The 23,103-nt window shown below is 34.3% G+C and overlaps 1 long non-coding RNA gene across 1 annotated transcript in view; it reads right to left on the reverse strand.

The window, feature by feature from the left end:
• Positions 1-21,684, reverse strand: part of LOC307185183 — a 171,137-nt gene extending 149,453 nt beyond the window's left edge. The window contains exons 1-2 of the long non-coding RNA XR_013827902.1: positions 21,590-21,684; positions 19,250-19,337 (exon numbers count right to left, since the gene is read on the reverse strand). This is a non-coding gene — a long non-coding RNA (uncharacterized lncRNA). The remainder of the gene's footprint in view (positions 1-19,249; positions 19,338-21,589) is intronic.
• Between the last annotated feature and the right edge of the window lie 1,419 nt (positions 21,685-23,103).

A 23,103-nucleotide genomic window follows, 5' to 3' on the forward strand; every position in this document is an offset into this window, starting at 1 on the left:
GCTAATAGAGTTACAGGTATACCTCATTTTACAGTACTTCAATTTATTGCACTTTGCAGATATTCTGTTTTATACAAATTGAAGGTTTGTGGCAACCCAGCATTGAGCAAGTCTGTCAGCCCCATTTCTCCAACAGCATTTGCTCACTTTGTTCTCTGTGTCACATTTTGGTAATTCTTACTATATTTCAAACCCTCCACCAGCAGAAAGATTGTAACTCGCTGAAGGCTCAGAAGATGGTTAGCATTATTTAGTAACGAAGTATTTTTTAATTAAGGTAGCTATGGGTTTTTTTAGACTTAATGCTATTACATACTCAATAGACTACAGTATAGTGAGTATGTATACAGTATACATAACTTTCATATTCACTGGGAAATCAAAAAATTCCTGTAACTCACTTTATTTCGATATTCTGGAAGTGAACCCACAATATTTCTGAGGTATGCCTGTATGATATTTTAAGCCACTAAATTTATGGTAATTTGTTACAGCAGTAATAGAAAACGAATACAAAAAATAACATCGGCCAGTTACTTGCTTGTTTATTCTCAGAGCTATGGTATGCTCTACTCTATCTTCAGCTCTTTTTCCTCTGGCTTCTAGGAAATGTAGCCAACTGAAGGATGGTTGGGTGACTGGAGGATGGGAGGCAGGGAGGCCAAATTATGGCCTTCTTTGATTCAGAAGAGCTCCTTCTGAGCTGTGCCCCCTCTGTGATGCCAGCTCCTGCAGGATAGCTCTCCCCTGTTTATTTAAAACTAGAAGTAATCGTTCATTTATCCCAGAGATATCAATATCTTAAGAGCATATGTATTAAGATATTTATAGATTTCTTTTAGTACTAGTTTACTAGCTGTCTTATATGTTGAAAAAATGCAACTTGTTAAAACCTGCACACTTTGTTCAAAATATTCTCTTAAATATGTCCCAGGCTCCCGCAATCTGCTACCCACACCAGATCTTTCATTATCCCAAACTCAGATTTTTATGCTAATGTTGAATTTTTATAACTTGTTACTGTTTCTCACCTTATGTTTTTAACTTGAAATTCCCCAAAACTGCCTTTCCTAGTTGGATCTGAGCTTTCATAAGACAGCAATCCCATTTCCTTCTTCTTTAATGCCACCTTTTAACAGTCTTGACACTTTCAGGCTTCCAGTGCACTGAACATTATTTCCACCTTTCATTCTGGGTGCTCCATCAAGGCAATTGGTCTTAAAAGCTATGACACATGCAATTTTTAAAAAGTATAAAGATATTTTTATATTGTACATGCTGTTAATGAAAGTCTAGAGCAACACAACCTTCGATCTCAGATAATTAAGAAAACGTGATGAAAATGTGCCACTAAATATTTCTTGATGTTTTCATAGATAGCTATTAAATAGAAATTTAATAGACAGTTTAATAGAAAATAATTAAGAACAACAAAAATAAGAGGGCGATAAGTCTGCAGATGTCAATGAGTTGTCCAAGTCCTACATTTTTCAAGGCAGCTTGCTTGCCCTGTTTCTTTGTAATACTAAAAAAATTCCTTAGAGTTATCAATTTTTGAGTAAATTTTAATTCTAAATTTTTTCATAAATCCTTAAAAATGAAATATTCACCTACCATATGAAAAAATGTGTACCAAAAAAGTAATATTATTTTATTTTTCTACTCACAAATGACTATTAGACTTCCCAGGTATGACTTACAATTCTATAATATCTTCCTAATATGCATTACTCACAGACTACATACATCATCAATGCCCTCTCTACTTCCTCTCAAAGTGAACTGGGATTTCAAGGTAATAAACTTCCACAATTTTTTTCCTGAATAAGCCTATATGAATGTATCACTTGCAGGCAAAAAGAAAAGTAACATTAAGCTATGTTCAATTTGAGGACAATTAGAATAAAACATCCGAACAAAGAGTACTGCACAATTTGCATAGTGCTTTTGGAAAAGCAGCAAGATGTCCAAGTATGATTGAGATTGGCCCCTAAATCCAAAATTACATCAACTCCAGGAGTTATGGTTACTTTCATTAGAAAGGTGAAAGTTGCCTGCTCAGTCAGATTACTTTCAGCAATATGCCAGCACTTGTTGGCCATATGTTTCAAGTTGTAAGATGTCCTGTTAGAGTTATGGATACAGTTTTGCAGTCAGGAAAATGAAAGATTTCTCTTCCTTTAAGACATTAACTTTATTCCACTTTGTTCTAACACTGTGTGCAGACAATGTGAATGACGTAGTAGTCCCCTGTTTTCTCAATGAGTATAATTCAAGACAAACCTACTGCTACATCCTCAGATGGCTTCTGTCTGAACTTTTGAATTCCAGCTTACTCTCAGTCTTGTCTTCTACCAGTATTGTCTCACTTATGCTGTTCTTTGATTCATTTCTTACTCATTTAGTAATAATGAATTATTATTTATTCAATAATAAAACATTATTTATTATTACTGCATGCCAAAGAAAAATATTAATCTGTTCATCTAGTCACTTGAGAGTTACTGCATAAGCAAATATTAAGAATAAACTTAAATAGACAACCAAAAAACACAATTAATGACCATTTTCATATAGAATACTTCCCACTAATAATGAAATTTTTAAATATACAGATATTTTAATACCATAACTTGCATTTATATATTAATCCATAAGAGGACTCTTTCTTTCTACCCTAAATGCTGGAATTTTTTGTTTAATCCAAATGTACCTGATACTTTAGCTTAAATTTTTAGGTATTCCTAACAATTCATCCTCAGACACACACTTAAGGATTGCTTGACCCGAGGATCATGACAGTTCCCCAATCTTTCTATTCTACTTAAGCGTCTTCTCTTGTACTTTGCTGCAAATTTTGCTTCTTTAGTGCATATCAATTAACACATAAATTTTTGTTGATTTTTACTAGACCCTAATACAAAGTTGAATCTCCTTTTTCCCTCCATCTTTCATGAGGTATAATTAACAAATAAATTGTATATTTAAAGTGTACAACTTGATGCTTTGAGATATATATTTTTTATTTTCTATAAGGAATATTCTATCTCCTTTTCTTAAATCATTTCTTCATATCTGTAGGTATTTGTTTTATCCATTTAAAATCATGAACAGCTGGAGAGCACAACCATGCATTGCTTTTCTTCTCAGAATCCCATGTTTTAGAAAATATTTAATTAATGGAGTATAAATATGGTGAAAAACTGCCTTTGGCAGGAATATTGAGTCATTGTGGAGCTTCATTTATTCAGCAAGTACTGAGCACTTGATATGTGTCAGGCATGTTGGAGACATGGTACATGCGGCAGAGAAGAGGTCCTGCCCTCCCAGAGCTTACACTCACTCTTACGTTCTAGTTGTAGAAGACAGGCAATGAATAGTGAATCACACAGAATCATGATGCAAAGAACAGTTCAGATAATAATTTGAAGAATAAAAACAAGGTATTATGATAGAAACGGAATGAGGCTGGGGGACTATGTTAGTCTGAGGATGAAAGTAGGCCTCCCTGAGAAGATGACATCTAAGCTGAAACTTAAATAAAATGCCAGCTATGCAGAGTTTTTGCAGATTAGAATCCAGGTAGCAGGAAAGCTAACATAAAGAACCTAAGGCAGAATTAGCAGCGGTTTTAAAACGATAACCAGATGCAAAATCAATATAAAGAAATCTGTTTTCTTTCTAGACACTAATAACAAACTATCAGAAAGAGAAATTAAGAAAACAATCCCATTTACAATTATACCAAAAGAATAAGAACCTAGGAAAAACTTTAACCAAGGAGTTTAAAGACCTGTAAACTGAAAATTGTAAGATGTTGATGAAAGAAATTGAAGAAGACACAAATAACTGGAAAGCTATTCCATGCTTATGAGTTGGAAGACTTAATATTGTTAAAATGTACATACTATCCAAAGCAGTATATGTGTTCAATGAAATTTCTATCAAAATTTCAAGAGGATTTTCCACAGAAATAGAAAAAACAATTCTAAAATTGGTATGGAACCACAAAAGACTTCAAATAACCAAAGCAATCTTGAGAAAGAACAAAGCTAGAGTCATCATTCTCCTTTATTTAAAAATATATTGTATTACAAAGTTATAGTAATCAAAAGAGTAAGTTATATGCATAAAAACAGATACATAGATCAATGGAACAAAATAGAGAGCCCAATAAAAAACCCACACATATGTGGTCAATTAATTTATGACAAAGGAGCCAAGAATATGCAATGGGGAAAGGACAATTTCTTCAATAAATAGTGTTGGGAAAACTGGACAGCCACATGCAAAAGTATGAAACTGGACCACTGTCTTATATTATACACAAAAATTAACTCTAAATGGATTGAAGACTTGAATGTAAGACCTGAAATCATAAAACTCTTAGAATAAAACATAAGCCGTATGCTTCCTGATACCAGTGTTGGTGATATTTCGTGGATTGACAGCAAAAGCAAAAATAAATAAGTGGGACTACATCAAACTAAAAAGATTCTCCACAGCAAAGGAAACCATCCCTAAAATGCAAAGACAACCTACCGAATGGGAGAAAATATTTGCAAATCATATATCTGATAAGGGTTAATATCCAAAATATATAAATAACTTATTCTACTCAAAAGTAAAAAACAAAAAACAAGAACAAAACAATCGATTAAAAAATGGGCAGAGGATCGAATAGACATTTTTCTAAAGAAGACATACCGATGGCTAACATGCACATGAAAAGGTGCTCAACATCACTAGTCATCAGGAAAATGCAAATCAAAACCACAATGAGATATCACTTCCCACCTGTTAGAATAGCTATTATCAAAAAGACAAAAAATAAAAAGTGTTGGCAAAAATGTGAAGAAAAGGGAACCCTTGTGCACTGTTCATGGGAATGTAAATTTGTGCAGCCACTATGGAAAACAGTTCGGCAGTTCTCAAAAAATTAAAATAGAACTACCATATGATCTAGCAATTCCATTCTTGGTATTTATCTGAAGAAAATGAACACACTCCTTCAAAAAGATATATGAACATGGAATATTATTCAACCATAAAAAGAAGGAAATTTTGCCATTTTTCACAACATGAATGGATCTTGAGGGTATTATGCTAAGTAAAATAAGTCAGAAGGAGAAGGACAAATACTATATGATCTCACTTATATGTGGAATATTTTTTTATTGAGCTCATAGATATAGACAACAGATTGGTGGTTGCCAGAGGCAGGGTGTGGAGGGTGGGAGAAATGGATGAAGGGGGTCAAACCGTACACATTTCCAGTTATAAGACCATTAAGTTCTGGGGATGTAATTACAGCATGGTGACTATAGTTAATAATACTATATTGCATATTTGAAAGTTGCTAAGAGAATAGCTCTTTAGAAGTGCTCATTACAAGGAAAAAAAATTTGTTACTATATATGATGACAGGCGTTAACTAGACTTACTGTAGTGATCATTTTGCAATTTATACAAATATCAAATCATTATCTTGAAACTAATATATTATCTGAAACTAATATAAAGTTAGATATTAATTATATCTCAATTAATTAATTGATTGATTCGTTAATTAAAACAGTTACCAGGCAGCTATTTCTACAGCATAGGAGGCAAGGGAAGGGAGGCACAACAATAAGACTGGAGGGATAAGTAGGTACAGTTCCTTTTAGGGTTGCAGCCTATGGTAAAAGTGTTGGGTTTATTCTACATGCAATAAGAAGCCTTTAATAAAGCAAGGTGATCTTTTAAAAAGATCTGGAGAATGAAAGATAGCCTGGCAAGACTGAAACGATAAGGTCAATGAGGAGGTTATTATAACAGTAAAAAAGTTCAGTTACAATAGAGATTGAAAAAAAATGGAGGAGTGCAAATTTATTTCGCTGCAACACTTTTCCAAACTCTTTAAATCCTTAGCACTTGACTATATTACTCTCCACCTTGGAAGAGTTCATTGATTAACATACCACTAATCCTGCCAAATCCCAAATGAACACTTTTTGGTTGGTTTATATATCTATTGTTGTGTGTTTTTCAACAAAACAAAGACTAGAATATTTCTGTTATATTCCTTGCATGCGTTTTAAACCTGCAATACCCTACTTTCCTTTGATGAATGTATTTTTTCTTTCTATATAGCTACACTGAATCAGTTAAATGATAGCCAATCATAGGTGAATCGCAACTGGAAAGAGATATCCTACTTGGTCTCAGCCTTCAAAGGTGGAACTGTTACCATATCTATCCATATTTTAAAGCTATGTTCAAGACTATATTCTGCCTATTTTTATTTATACATTCGTGTATTTTATAAATAAACTGTCAGAATCCTGACTATGCCTGTTAAACTAATGTAGTTATTATTTTAAAGGGTCTTTTATATAGAAATTACTTTGTTAGAAATTTGTGTTCTTGTAGGAATTTCCTGGTGGTCCAGTGGTTAGGACTTTGAGCTTTCACTGCTGGGGAGTCCAGGTTCAATCCTTCATCTGGGAACTAAGATCCTGCAAGCTGCAGGGCAAAAAAATATTGTGTTCTTGGAAGGAAATGGGTCTCGATGCAAGATGGGAAAAAAAGGCTTTTTTAATCCAGTACTCAAGCTGAAGATTGGTTTAACATAGTGACATCATTCTGTCTTCAAAACACAGGAATAGTAATTTATGGTTTTGAGAAAAAGGAAAATGATTTGTTCATATACAAACATATATACGATGCCATGCATAAACCAGAAATTTTTTTAAGATGTTTTCTCAATTAACAGCTTAAATTTCTTGTGAGGCTAGTTTTTTCTTTTCATTTCTATTCTTTTTTTTTTTAATTGGAGTATAGTTGCTTTACAATGTTGTGTTCGTTTCTGCTGTACAATGAAGGGAATCAGCTATACGTATACATATATCCCCCCCTCTTGGACCTCCCTCCCACCACCCCCAATCCCACTCTAGGCCATCACAGAGCACCAAGCTGAGCTCCCTGTGCTATACAGCCGGTTCCCACTAGCTAGCTATTTTACACATGGTAGTGTATATATGTCAATCCTAATCTCACAATTCATCCCATCCCCCCCTTCTCCCAATGTCCACATGTCTGTTCTCTATGTCTACATCTCTATTCCTGCCCTGAAAATAGGTCCATCTGTACCATTTTTCTAGATTCCACATATATACATTAACATATATTTGTTTTTCTCTTTCTGACTTACTTCACTCTGTATGATAGACTCTAAGTCCATCCACTTCTCTGCAGATGACCCAATTTCATTCCTTTTTATGGCTGAGTAATATTCCATGGTATGTATGTACCACATCTTCTTTATCCATTCATCTGTCGATGGACATTTATTTTCTAAAGGCAGATTAGATAATCAAGTATTCAATCTTGAAACTAGTATGAAGTTTTCAACTTTCATTTAAATCTTCCAGTCTCATGTGATAAGATGGTGGAAGGAGGCAACCTTGGTATAATGCATTAAAGCCAAGACACAACCCCCCAACATTTATAGTGATGACTAAAGCAGAGTAAGTTTCACATTCTTGTTAGAGGAGTGAAACTGAGTAGAGTGGTATATTTGGGAACCAGGGCCAAACTAAGAGGAAGGGCCTTTGTAGTGAAGGAAAATGTGACTGGATTTAGTTACAAAGCTATAATGAGGGCCAGGAGTCTAGGTGGAAGTCAGTTCTAAGGAGCGGTAATAAGTTATATCGCAAGATTTCCGTGGCCTCTTCCCTACTACTGCAATAAAGAAGTCATTGCAGCTAAAATTTGAACAAGATTGAAGCATATTCAGCCCTCTCTGAGGCCAATCATCACCTTATTTTATCTGACAACTACTCAGAACCCAAATCCTCCCCTCCAGCCCACCTCAATGACAGATGGGGAGAAGAGATATTCCCCATTCTTAGGTTCAACAGTTACATGCAGATCTGGAGGAAAGGTGGACAGCAGTAACTACACAGAACTGCTTTCCAATGTGGCATGTACATCAAGTTCAGAGCTGACATCTGCCTTTGTCTCTGCCCTGAATTTTAATAAACAAACATAACTAAGGGGTTTGTTCATTCACCATGGTTAGTACTGTATGCTAACTCTTTTGAAAGAAAATTATGAGAGAGGAAAAGTTGCTGGAATAGAATAGTTTTACTGATATGCCTTATTTAGAAAGGATTTTGAAATATGGCTGTGACTTGATTCTGCTTTTAGAAAATTCATATTCCTAAAGTAAAGGAAGGAGAAACAAATGCTCCAACAATTTTTCTTTTTCTCTGCTTGCAGTTGGTAGGAAAGGACTCTTATAAACTACTGCAAATTAGTTGCTTCCATAATGGTGACTAAAGTTCGTCGTGTTTTATAGCAAAAACAAAAAAAAAAGTTCATAAAAATTATAAACTGAATACTTACTCATGGTACTGATAAAATACAGTATAAATGTGTATTTAATGTTAAGTAAACATTCTTTCTTTCCTATTCCCTTCGCGAGACTGTATTCACATAACCCAAATAGTAGTCATTAATAACACTTCCAAGTGTTTGTTAAAATTTGCTATGCATATACATCATATATAGGGGTATTCTTTTTATTTAAAGAATGAAATTTAAAACAATTTTTTTTTTTTTTTTTTTTTTTTTTTTTGCGGTACGCGGGCCTCTCACCTCTGTGGCCTCTCCCGTCGCGGAGCACAGGCTCCGGACGCGCAGGCTCAGCGGCCATGGCTCACGGGCCCAGCCGCTCCGCGGCACGTGGGATCCTCCCGGACCGGGGCACGAACCCGTGTCCCCTGCATCGGCAGGCGGACTCCCAACCACTGTGCCACCAGGGAAGCCCTAAAACAATATTTTAAACTTGCTTTTTTAAAATAACATTTAGAAACATAAATGCTTCTACACTTCTATTAAACTAAATTACCAAATAAAAGGCTGCATTTATTTAGGGCTGTATCAAAAAGCAATGTTAGAAACTCACAGATGTAACTGAAACACAGGTCTTTTCAATATTTCAGACTGCTTATGAAGTTTTTAAGTTAGTAAATAAGTTGAAGGGAAATGAAGAAATTTGAACTTTTAGCTCAGAAAATATCAAAGAAAATATAAAAATCTAACTCCTCACCCCAAATACGTTTATATATTGGTAAATGTGGAAATAAGTATCAATATGGATTTTTTAAGAGGCATACTATTTTTACTGGGGTTGAAAAATAGTTAAATAGAGATACTGGTTAAATGAAGTGAGGAAAAGCTAATGACTCCATTGGTTAGATTCTCTTAGTTCAAAAGTTACTCTAGAAATTTAAGTGTTTTGACAGGAGCATAAACTCAGCATCCTGCAGCTGGAACATAGTCCCAGGAGCAAAATTTACACGCAGAATTTCTGGCTCACCATCAAGAAAACTTTTATACAAATAAATCAAAAAAATTAGTGCTGGAAGGGACAACAGAATTCCCAAAAGAGATAGAGTCTACTCCCCTATATCGAGACATTCCATACCTTCCAAAAGAATTTACCTTCCTTGCTTTTAAAAATCACCAGTGTTGGTAATTCTCCAATATCTTTGTGTAACGCAGCCCTTAGCCTCACATGCTTATGTTTAAAATCATATGGTTTTCTGGAAGTCTAATTGCAAACTATTTCAGCTATAATTCAGTCAATTCATCTTCTGTTAATGAAAGAGAACTGAACACAACCTCACAGTTCATTTAGTCTAAGAAGATTATTAGCATGTGTCAGTCTGCAATATTCCCTGGAGAATTTTTTTCCAGTTTTCTGTAATGCACCTAAAATTTGAGCAATACTTTGTAAAAGCATCAGCATTATTTGCATATACTGTGCACAGCTGGATGAAAACACAGTTTTCATCGCTTCTCTAGTATTCCTTTACAAGGCAGGAAGCTGAAAAGAATATATAAAATGAGAGATCTCATCCTTGCCCGAGACTATTTACTTTGTGGTGAGGAACAGGTAAAAGCCATTTTGAAATGTTTGCTGCTGCCTCACAAGAAACAGGTTGAAATAAAATAAAAGATCAGAACAGCTTTCATTCTGAATGGTATCTGGATCTGTTGGTCCCAAAACAAAAATCCTACACAAGGTCCTTCAAGAGAGGCCAAACAAACCCCAGGAGGAAAAAGACACAGTGGGATAAATGTATGTTCTGCTAAAGGAAATACATTGAATAACGAAGTTGTAAGCGAGATAGAGCTGAGGAGAAAACATAAAGTATTCACGGGTTGATTTCAGGGAATTCAAAGAAATGAACTTTTATGTGAAGTTGTAAATGAACCATATGAAGGACCAGGGAGATGGTGAAAATGATCAAAGACCGAAAAAAAAAAATGTACATAGGATATTAACCTTGCAGAAACAGCCTGTTTGATTTAGGGAACACACGAAAACGATCCAGAAAGTAAAGACACAAAATAAAATGGGGAATACAAAGGGCATTGAGATAGATGATAAAAGGTTTTACAGATAAATAAAGCAGCAATAACCTTATGAGAGACACTGTTGCCTCTTGAGAAACGAAAGGGCAACTGGGTAATGGAACAAGGAGATAGGATGGGATGTGTTTATCCCCCTTTTCGCCATCAGAAAGCAGAAGAAAACATGTTGAAAACAGACTTATTTCTTCTAAAGGTAAAGAGACATTGAAAAAAATGAAAATTGAGAGTAGCTCAAATATATGTTAAACAATTCTTAAGCCAGTTAAACTAGAAATCTGAAGAGACTGCTAGTAATGAAAAAAGAAATAAAATTTGCATGTACTGACTAATACAGGAAAATAAAATGTACAGTTAAAGTTTGTGTTTATATAGCCTAATGATTCTTTTCTTGCTGGTAAACAGAGCAATATTTTAGGTACAGTATGAGATGGTTTGTCAGTCAAACGGAATAAAATTTCCTTTCTATTTACAAGAAATGGAAATGAAAAAAATTGATGAAAACATGTTGTATAGATACATCATTTTTTGAGTTTCTTCATGATATAATTTTACTCCAAGTTTAATATGGCTCTAACTTCTTGCACCCCTAGCAATGGTACAATCTTGTAACAATGTGGAAAAATTAAATTATCAATGTAAATCATTCAGAGACATCACAGAGAAATGCTTACCAAATATCTTTAGCTGCTTGCTAAACATTATTACTATTATACTAAATTATTCAGAAAATTTCTTTAAAATACCTGAATGCTTTCTGTTCTTTATTGTTCCTCTTTAAAGCCACTACAAATAAAAGTAAAGGTAGTCAATATTGTCAGTATGGCAAGTTATATAAAAACATATTCACTTTTATTCATTGTGCTTTGTTTCTGTCAAAGGCACGCAGATGACCAGAAAGCAGTTAGGCAGTTAAATCTGAATAGCAATTGCAAGTCAGAATATGTAGGTTATATGCATGCTGTCTAGTCCATATCTCCATATCCCATAGTTTTCTGTATGGCATCACATCTTCCTTCTCATTTTAGAGGAATTGTCTGTATTAAATCCAGTGCTCTGCACAACTCTTACTTGATCCAGGTCATTGAACCCAGACCTGTAAGGTTGTCTCTAGTACTCTTAATTCACCAGAAGCAAGAAAATAAAAAGAAGTGTAGAAGTTTTAAAGTTCTCACCACTTTTTCAGATCAAAAATAACTGATTACCTCATTATCACATAAGTCCAGGAAAGATTTATTACATGATATTCTGATATTTTAAATGTGTGACGTCAGTAGCCTTTTCTTTATGACAGCATGAGAGTACTGCAGATACATATCAGAGTTAACAGAAAACTTGGGAAAATAACTTCAATGTATTCAGAGAATCACCTCAAATATCTATAAAACATTATCTGAAGGAGTGGCTTTTCTTTAATGGTAAATTTTACAGGCTTAAGGGAAAATCTTCTCAATTGCAGCATCATTGTAATAGAAATGCAGATATCAGTACATCAGTTCTTTCATCTCTCGGCCACGAATAATTTCATTAATACTCAGAAGTGTTACATTCGAAGAGAAGACCTCTGTTGACCATTCAATCTTTATCTCCCATCAGTAAGCGCTCTATTAAACTAATACGATTTAAACAATCTGCACAGAAGCACAGTGTTGATTTTAAATTGATTCAACTGTATAATGCATACATTACCATCAAAGCAAATATTCCAGAATGGGTAGGCTGATATAATGCAATATTCTGTTGATATAATTAACAATATAAACAATTTACCCTATAATGTCTTGCCATGCAGCTAGTAGATTCTGAAGATATAAACTGCTCATCCTCTGTGGTGAACAATAAGCATCTGATTTCTGTCAAATATAGCATTAATTACTACGCCAAAATGACACATAGCACTGATTCTTTAGTAAGCTTTATTTGTCTATTAGCTTACTATCAGGAATATAAATGGTTGAGGAAGCTGCTTCTCTTGCAGTGAATGGTGTCATTCAGATTTCTCTGATTTTACTTTGTTTTTTAATCAACAAGTTTAACTCTAGCTTATATATCACATGTCAGAAATGAATTGGGTTGTAGGGTATCTTATTCTAATGTTTTTCTAGCCTCAATCAATTTAATAAGATGTAACGTAAGGCTGGCCTTGTCAAATTACTTAACACTTAGGGAAAGGAATAAAAAACCAGGGATTTCTGCTAAAACTAGATTTTTTTTGCAATAAGTAAAACATTTAATATCATAGTGAAGTGGAAAATACAATCATGTCTCTTATTATGTCATTGAAAATTAATCACATCAGAAATAATGCCATTAATCAGGGGAAAAAGGCAATAGAAATTATTTTATTTTCACATCAAATTTTGTCCTCTTTCACTAATATCTAGATTACCCATACTTTATAAAGATATATTTTAAACTAAATATACTGCCAATTTTACATCACTCCTACCTTTGGATTGATTCACCTTCAAGGAAGCAAGACAAAAATGTTACCCACAGTAATTTTTTAAAGCCCAGGCATCTTTGCCGTGTGAAGCAAATCTGTGGTTCAAAATATAGAATCTGCCCAACTGATGGGCTCCATGGGGTATGAGCCATGTTCACCAGCTATTCTGTGAAGAGTCCAAATAACTACGGATTGAACAGAAGCATGAATTTTAATTCTATAAGACAAATTCAAAACAATTCCTGTGTTACTTGTAAAATTAAAATTGTTCTTGAATGGGAACACCCTTCACTGCCTTTGACATTCTAAAGGCTAAGTTCGCCATTTTGCATACCACATTCATGTATAAAATTGATGCATAGAAAAGACCAGATCTGCTCTTAATACCAGGGAGGCAATTATCTGGGAAACTATGGTTAGATACACAGATAAAGATAAGATAAAGGTAGAGACACACCTAGGCAGTTCAGAAAATAAATACTGAATAAAAAAACAGCATACAAAATTTGTTTTAAGTTAAATCCATAGAAAGTGTATGGCGGCAGTAATTTTTTTTTTCCAAAGCTTTGTAGTTAAAAGTATTCATTTAACCTAAGTCCAACTTTCAAATGCCAAACACAGAGAGTGACATTGTTTCCAGATGTAGCTTTTAGCAGATCATGTCTTTAGCAATTAAGTGCAGTCAGATCTGAAAACACTAGTAATTGAAGTAGTATAGAACACAATTTATTGCCGAACAATTCCAGACACAAGGAAAAAATTGGAATTAAAGTGCTTCAAACATCAGACTCCATGTTCTTGGAAGTTGCTTTTATGCCTTTGAGTAACAACATTCATTTTGTTTTAATACACACACATACACACATGCACAGCATATACAATAAATAAATAATAAAATTAGTTGACTTGAAGAGATGGGGAAGTTCCTGGAAATATATCATCCCCTCCAGGGTATCCATTGTTTCAGTGTTACTTTGTTTTGTTCTGTTGTACATGTATATATTATATTATCTAGTGCAGTAATTGCACTTATAATGAAAACTCCTTAGATGTCCACTTTACCCCTACCTACTTAGTTCAAAGGACAGACAGTTTGACTCCAAACCTGAACATTAGCTCTTAGCTCTCAGCTCTGATGTGCTCAAAATAGTTTATGTGCATGTATAAACTGAACCATCAGAAATAGGACCTCAATCCATTAAAACGTCAGAAGATCAAGTTCACAGTGAGGCAATAGCTAAATTTCCAAGCCCACAGCCTGAATCATTATCAGAGTCTCAGGATTATTTAGGTGAGTTGATTTACTAACATGGCAGCCAACAAGATTTGTGTTCCTGGAGGTTGATTTATAGACTGAATTCATCGTGTCCCACAAAATGTAAATAATATCTACCTAGAAACAAAATTTCAAAAAGGCCGCTTTTAAATATCAAAAAACATACGAAGTTTTCAAATGTATTACTCTGTTACACAGTGGATGTTAGAGCCCTAGGCAAGATCTGCTTTAACACATGCTCACGAGAAGGACTAAAATAATGAAAATATATATTTCTATTCTTAATAACTGTCATTTCTCACTTTGATGCTTTTTTAAAACACAACAGACCACAATAGAAAAAAAATCATATTTTTTTACTTTATCAGCCTCTTAATCATTGCTACTTTTTAAAGAACCAAACACTAATATCTATGAACTTCTGGGAAATCTAGTTTATCAAAGGTCATCGTATCATTGCTACTAATAGATGTAATGATTCCACTCCAATCAGGCAGATGTCTACATTCAAAATTTTTCATCTTCAAAATCACATAAAAAGGTTAAATTTTAATTTTTGCTTGGTATCCTTGGATAGGAAGATATTCCAAGAGTATTACGGACCAATCATATGCATTGTTTTAAATGATAAATTTCTATGTGAACATTCTTATATTTGTCTCATATATAAAACACAAAGAAGGTTAATTCTTACTAGTCAACAGAGTAGCCATTGCCTATATGACTTAAACATTGTAGGCAAAATGTATATGAGGGGGATAACAAAAAGTTATCTATTAGAAGACATTCATGAAAGCCATTAAGGAATTAAAGTATTCATTTAGCAAAGCCTTAATTAAAAATGAAACTTAGCACTGGTTTTTGGCAAGAAGTGGGTAGAAGAAACATTATTTACTAATTTTCCTAGCACATTTTTATTTTTCATCCAATAGCATTCCTGCTTTTCTAGGGTCAATCAATTTTGTGTAGTTTGCCCTTGCAAATGAGAACATGACCTAAAACCCAGGGAACAGAAGTACCCCTTGGGAAGGTTATCTATTCGAAATGGGCATATAACTAGTGCAGGTTAATCAAAATTCTCTTTGGGCAAATCAACCTGAGATACTCAAGAAAGTATTTTATTTCTCATGGGATTACCAACCTGGCAGGTGTAAGTCCTGGGAAATCAGAGAATCTCTATCCCATTATTAAAATTAAGCATGTCCAATAGATGAAAAGGAAAATGGAACACTGATGGATGTTGTTTGAGTCCCTGGATCCAAGCATACCAGATTCAAATGAACCCTTGGCTTATTTCATTACATAAACAATTAACATCTTTTTTTTTTTTTGCTAATTAGAATTGGGTTGATTTTGTTTGTAACTAAAGCAATTTTTGACTTATACTATTATTAGTATGTCATCTAGACATTAGGGCTGTAATTTAATTGGGCTGTCCAAAATTCCTTTTTAATTATGGCTTGCTATTTATTAAATCTATGGGAGCTTCTCTGATGTGTTTTTGTTTAGAATACATCACAAGACAGAAGGAATTCACAAATTCATTCATTCAGTAATAATTATTGATAGTTAACTATGAGTCAAGTGAACTATATCAACATGGTCTCCATTCGTAACAAGTTTACATTATAGTGAGGAAGATAGATAAAAACAAAAGCAAGTAAACAAGAAAATTATTATTTTGGAATATTTATAATTTAATATTATAATATATATTTACATAATTTATTTTTATATATAAAATATCTAAGAAACTACTGAATATGACTAAGGATCATAATATGAATTTTTAAAATATAAAACTTTTTTCTTCCTTGATATTTCTATAATTAGAATTATAATTGCCAAAATCATCTTTAGAATAAACAAAGAGTAATTAATTTGGCCTAAATTAATTAATTAATTAATTTGCTTCACTATAGAATCATGCTGCAAAAGCTTGATAGTAACTTTTAAATTGAATCACACATATTATGATTAATTGGTTGATTCTTATTACAGATAAATTCATAAAACTGAAGCTGAAATAAATTATGTTTTCAGACACTGCAAAGTAAGCTTTTAGGTTTCCATGATGTTGGGTGAAGGCATCACCCAACATATAATGAGCTGGTTGGTCCCCAGTTTTTAAAGTGCAGCAAAAGATAACCAGAATGAATTTTCAAGATTTCTTGTTCATTTTCCCCTTAAAATGAAACTGATGTATGGTAGTCAGTGCTTGACTATTGTTAAGTTTACCCCCAAAAATGTTGATGAATGAATGAATGAATAATTTTTACTCTTAGAAAAGACTTATAGAGAACTATGTTTCACTTAGGAAGGTATTTGATGTCATTGCTAATTTACTTTTACTGCAGTCTAAATTCTCAGAAAGTCTCCTGAGATATTCCAGTCAAATATGTGGTATATTTCACACAAACGTGTTTATGTTATGCTTTCTGGTGAGTGAAATTTATTATTATTTAACTCCTATTATACATCCTCCAAAAACTTCACCATACTTGAGATCTGATAAAGCATGACTATTGAGGATACTAAGATAGGACATCTATTCCTGAGCCTGATTCCCGTAGACCTGAGAGAGAAAAGGCTTTCTGACATGCACCCTTAGTACAAGACAATGTCAGAATAAGTTTCTAAGGCAGATTAGATGTTGCCATAAACACCAACATAAAACCCACAGTGCTTTAAAACATTATAACAGCACACTGTATATTGTTTTTCATTTCATGCTCCTTAAACATTGGACTCATTTCCTGAGTCAATCTTCTTTACTCCTCAATATGCCTTTGGCAGATATTTTCCTCCATTGCTATTTACAAGCTTAATTTCCTTGCTTGTCTTTAGGATTCTTCATTTTTTCTTTAGTTTCCCTTGGTTTTTTTTAATTAAAAAAATGTAAAATCAATATATTTGAACTTGTGTAACGATACGTCTTAAATATCTTGGTTATAAATAGACACCTAAAATAATGTATGAATATATTTTAATCTAGAAATACATTAATAGGGTACATTTTTAGGCATCTATATAGTATAAATGCCTAAATACGTACCCTATTAATGTAATGTAAGTATATATCAATACATTTTGCCTAATTCATCTTTCTCATCACACTCACTGGCAAAGTTTACTTTAAATTTCTTATGCAAAATCCATTTTCTTACTTTCTTATTGTCAAAGTAAGCATTAATTATGTATGCTATGTAACTAATTCTAAATCCCACCTATGCCTGTTGTTCTATAGCAGTACCACCCCTGAGAACGTCGGCAAATAGTGTTGGGTCCACAGGAAAAGGCTGGATGCCGCAGTATGAAAGAGAAATGTGTGATGACTGTCACTTTAAAGCCAAGATGAGACCTAGAGACTTTCCCAGGGTAGGTGCTCAATAAGTTTATTATTATTCATTACTACACCTGTATTTTATGTTTTCAAATACTGTGACATTACGATGTGTGTTTCCCAAAAAATCCTTATTTGTTATTTCATATAGTTTTTGAAAATTTTCTGAAACTTCAAGGCAGATAATCTGTTTAGATTGTCTTGATTTCCTCTATTAATTTTCCTTGAGTGCAGAGACAATATCATAGCCAAAGACATATCTCCTAATCACTTGATCAGTTACCAATTACATGGTAATTGAAAAATCAAGTAAAGAAATTTAATTGAGAACACTAACACATAGAGAAATTAGTTTTGTCCCAAGTTGCACTGCTAAAAAAAAAACCACACACACACAAGAAAGGTGGTGAAGGTGATTCTAGAAGTGCCGACACCAAACCTTTCTCTCAGCTAGAATATATTTCCAAGATAAGTTATTTATCTGTGGGGTGGGGGAGGGGAGTGCTGGGGAAGGAGATGGAGAGCTGGAGCTCAGTGCCTACCATCTGAAAAAATACATATCTCTAATGTCAAAATTCAAGCAATGCTAAAGACTGTGTTATCAGCTTACAAAGTTCAAAGCAGAATGCTTTTTGTGCTGTTGTGTTATTTCCTGCTGAAATAAGAGTACCTCACCAAGTAAATAACTATTTGTTTAGGGATTTGCTTTTAATTGATCAGTCAGCCCCCAGACTTGTTGACCATGGATCTGTCTCTAATTGTAAGGCAGTCTTTGACTCTTCACTAGATTGAATCACTGCAGCTGTATTTACGTATCCACTGTTCTCCTTGCTGCCTCCTCTTTCTAATCAATTGTTAAATTGATTAGAAAGTTGAGACACTAAAGAGTTACTCTTTCCATCATTTTTTGAAAACACAGCCATCATAGGAGCAGTAGAGAATATACTATTCTATAACATGTCTATTCTATTCACATTGTGACTTCTCATTCACAGAAAATAAAGCTATTTACTCTTTTCTCTGGTCAAAGTATACCTTCAAATGTTATTGGCTGAAACGTGAAATTGACATTTTTAAGGATCAGAAATATAGTTCAATTTAATATATTTATATAATGCCTGCTGATTCAATACTGAGTCACTTCATATGTATCATACTGTAATGGCTAAGAGCATAGAATCTGAACCTAGACTGCCTGGCTTTAAAGTCCTGTTCCCTTACCTGGGGACTTTGAGCAAATTACTTAACAGATTTTCTATGTATCAGTTTCTTCAGTTTTAAAATGAGAATATTAATGGCCCTTACTTCATAGAATTATTTTAGATATAAAATGAGTTAACATTTATAAAGCAATTAGAGCAGGGTCTAATTTTTAAAAAAGGGTCGGGGAGAGAGGTACTAACCCCATTTTATTGATACTCATTCATTATCAAATCTGTATTGAAACTTTACATTCTGGATGGCTACTGAAAGGATTTTACAGAACAGTGGAGCAGTCAGGGTATGTGTTTTTAAAATAATTAATATTATGAAAAATGAGAAAGAAGCAAAGAAAAAGAAGTAGTCTGAATGGCAATTCAGAAAAGATGCATCTTTTTTTAAATGACAAGCACTGAATTTAGGACCTTTCTGTTATTACAATCACCAGAATATCTGACTATTTATATTTAGCACAATCTAAATGGTTATTAAAACAATGCAGACATTTGAGAAAAACTGAGCCTCCTGGGAAAGGCCATTTTAGTAAACCATTTCTTACCTGAGGGTAGGGTCAATGATTAGGAGAAATGGTCTGGTGACATCCAAATTGTGCTGCTACAGCGTTAGTTTTCTATCCATTCTGTTTTCTGAAAAGAAAGTAATGAATTTAAGATCTGCTGGAAAGAAAAAAGATAAGAATGCTAAACTACTAGCCACAGCAGCTGTATATGACATTGTTTAAAAGCAGGGATTCTAAAGTTTGATTCCCTGGGTTCAAGACTTAGTTTTGACATTCTCATGCTCTGTGACTTTGAGCAAGAAACTTTACTTCTTTGTGTAATATTTCTCCAACTGTTGAATGAGAAGAGGGGTCTTTGTGTTTGGTTGCAAACGGTACAGTACATGATCTAAAAGAGGTGTTTCATAAATGATAAATAAACAATATAGCTTTGTTACTAAGAGCCTCTGAAATAAGGTTGACTAGATTTGAATCCTGGCTCCAGGATATGAAAGTTTACAAATATTACTTAATCACCCTATAACTATCAATCAAAAGGATATTTACAAAATCTACATATTTTAACACACTGTTGTAAGGATAGAGCGAAAATTTTTATTTAATTTACCCTAAAGGGATCATTCTGCTCTAATTCATCAAACTATAAAAATGATCCCATATTTAGTAGCTTAAAACAACAATAGGGGCTTCCCTGGTGGCGCAGTGGTTGAGAGTCCGCCTGCCGATGCAGGGGACGCGGGTTCGTGCCCCGGTCCAGGAGGATCCCGCGTGCCGCAGAGCGGCTGGGCCTGTAAGCCATGGCCGCTGAGCCTGCGCGTCCAGAGCCTGTGCTCCGCAACGGGAGAGGCCACAGCAGTGAGAGGCCCGCATACCAAAAAAAAAAAAAAAAAAAAAAAAGCAACAATAGGCAAGCTTCTGAAAGTCCACGTAGGATTGGAAATACTGCTTAGATTATTTCTTGGAAACTATAATTTACCACCATCTGTTCTCTGGTCATAATAATTCATATCCCTCTCATGAGTCTAGTCTTATCCTATCATGGCCTTTGTTTCAGGACTGAGGCCCAGGATCTTCTAAATCAGTTCCAATTATAGATTAAGCTCCTCAGGAGCAATTTATCTAGTATAACTTTTAGAGAACAATCCTGTAGACCTGAAGAGCTGTAAACTAAAAGGACAAGCTCTCTGACCCACACAATCCCAACATACCATGGTTAGACAAGCAATAGATCCTTCATTTTAAAGGGAGAAAAATCTAAGGCATTAAGAAATCACAGGTCCATAGAAATTCTAAATCCCAGTTGGACACAGGTTGACAGGAATGATTCTCCCTATCTCTTGGCTTTGCTTTCTGGGCTTTTGATAGTTTCCTCTAAAGTATTCTTCATTTGCCATAAAAAAAAAAAATTGTTGGTGTTAGCAGATGAATGATTCTTTCAGCCTGTTTTCTACCTACAGAAGTTGGAGGATCCAAAGGTCTCTTTTTATTTGACACTACCCCTGTGTTTTTTAGTCCAAGCTGGCAGTGTTTCCACTGATATTATATCATAAATCTTGAAATAAGGTTTTGTGCGTTGTGGGTTTTAGATCAAGGTATTTTAGGGCAATATCCCTTATAGTCTTAGGAGGCTTATTTTTTAAGAGAGGATCTATGAGATACTAAAAGGAATTTTGTCTAATCAAAGTACTACCTTAAATCCTCCTGAACTCTTTTTTTTTTTTTTTTTTTTTTTTGCGGTACGCAGGCCTCTCACTGTTGTGGCCTCTCCCGTTGCGGAGCACAGGCTCCGGACGTGCAGGCTCAGCGGCCATGGCTCACGACTCATGGGCCCAGCCGCTCTGTGGCATGTGGGATCTTCTCAGACCGGAGCACGAACCCGTGTCCGCTGCATCAGCGGGCGGACTCTCAACCACAGCGCCACCAGGGAAGCCCCAATCCTCCTGAGCTCTTAACAAGGGGATATATAGTTACATCCTTGTCCTCTTCTACAACCATGTTTTTATGACAATACACTGATACAATCTTTGCCTAAAAGCCATTTCTTAAATTTAGTATTGTTCCCAACTGGAGAGGTTGGGAATGGGGAACAAATTTATTTTCAAACCCAACAAATACTTGCTCATTTGTATTAACTAGTTCCTTCTTAGCTAATAGTTTTCCTCTTGAATTTTATAATAGTCCGTAAGAAAAACCAAGAATGACCTTCATCACTCTGCCTGAATCTCCTTAACTAGGTCATCAGTTCATTAGTTATATTTTGTATTTTCCACATTACTACAGGCAATTGTGAAACTTTCTACCACTACACAAGTTTTCTCTAGTCTCCAGCTTCAAATAACATCTTCCTTTCCTTTAAGGTATTATCAACAGCCAACTCACATGCCAACAGTCTTTTGCCTTTTGTTCTTCCAGCTTGTGCCTACACCACAGTCCTAGATTCACATGACTAAGTTTGAGGCTTCCTTACATACTTCTGGTTAAAAATAGATAGATAGATAGACGATAGATAAAGATAGATATCTATAGATATATATTCTGCTACTCCATTAACCATGATTTATTTTCTGTATTTTTATGCTTTAACATATGGGGTCTTGCTGTCCCTGGAAGGACGGTCCCTCCCAGAGCTAGTCAATTCCTAGAGATAGTAAACAACTCATCCCTGAGTGTGCCTTTCAAATGAAAATACAACAATCTGGAGCTCACACAACTAAGAACAGCACTCTGCCCCACAGCCCATCACATTTATTCAAACTAGCCAATCTTAAGCCCACTTACTTCATCCATTCCCTCCTATGGAAGCACAATAGTCTCTTGTCCACACTTCCCCCTAACAGATCCTGGTGCTTCCCCATGTGGCCTTCTGTGGCATGGCATGCCACCTCCTCTTGGGAACTGTGCATATAACAATTTTTTCAATGGCAGTCCTCTTTTGATCTTTTGGACTTGCCATACCAAAATACTAGTAAAACATATTTAAAAAACAGTTACATAACAAATTATACCAAATAGTAGTAGCTTAAAATCACATATTAACTTGGCTCACCAAACTGAATTTGGCAGGTTTAGCTTATAAATTAGTAGAAGCAGTTTAGCTTATAAATTAGTAGAAGCAGCAGTTCTGGAAAAGCATGTGGGATCAGAAGAATGAGGAAGACATTTCTGAGAAATAAAATCACCCACATGGGTCACAATTTGAGTAAAAACCTGAACTAAAGTGCATTTTTTAAATCTTCCTATGCTGGTAATTCTACAAAATAAGCCAAGTAAAATGTTTGATATTCACTCTCAAAAGCAGTAAGATTTCTAAAAATCAGATATCTGGAATATTATCAAAATTTGAGTTAAAGCAAATTATTTTCGTTCATGAGACACTCCTCTTGCAACTACCTCAAATACTTAATATTTCAATTCTGGATGTTTTAATCCACAACTTTTCTCCTATACAAATATGTTAGATCATTTGTACAGACTGGGAAAACTGTCCCTTTGTCATCTATACCTATATGACAAGCTAGAAATTTTTAAAAAATTTTTTACTTAATCCTTCTAATTACCAAATTATTTTGGCACTTTATTTTTCTAATGACAAATTCACAAATACTAATTTATTATCCAACACTCTCAAAAATGGGATTCAATGTAATGGAATCTTCCTGATAATTAAAGTTTTCATCTCAAGCACCATCTATTAATTAATTCAATAGGTGAAAGTAAACAGTGTGCAAACAGTGTTTTTCCTTTCAATTTGGTACCTAGGCTCCTACAGATTATCTTTTTTTTTTCTTAATTCTGAATTTATCTTTCCAAGGTTTGAGATTTAAAGATGTCTGATTTCAAAAGTAGGGTTTGATGCTATATATTTTTAATTAAATTTAAATTAATTTTTCCTG

Source organism: Stenella coeruleoalba, assembly GCF_951394435.1.
Source record: "Stenella coeruleoalba genome assembly, chromosome: 4".
Taxonomy (NCBI): domain Eukaryota; kingdom Metazoa; phylum Chordata; class Mammalia; order Artiodactyla; family Delphinidae; genus Stenella; species Stenella coeruleoalba.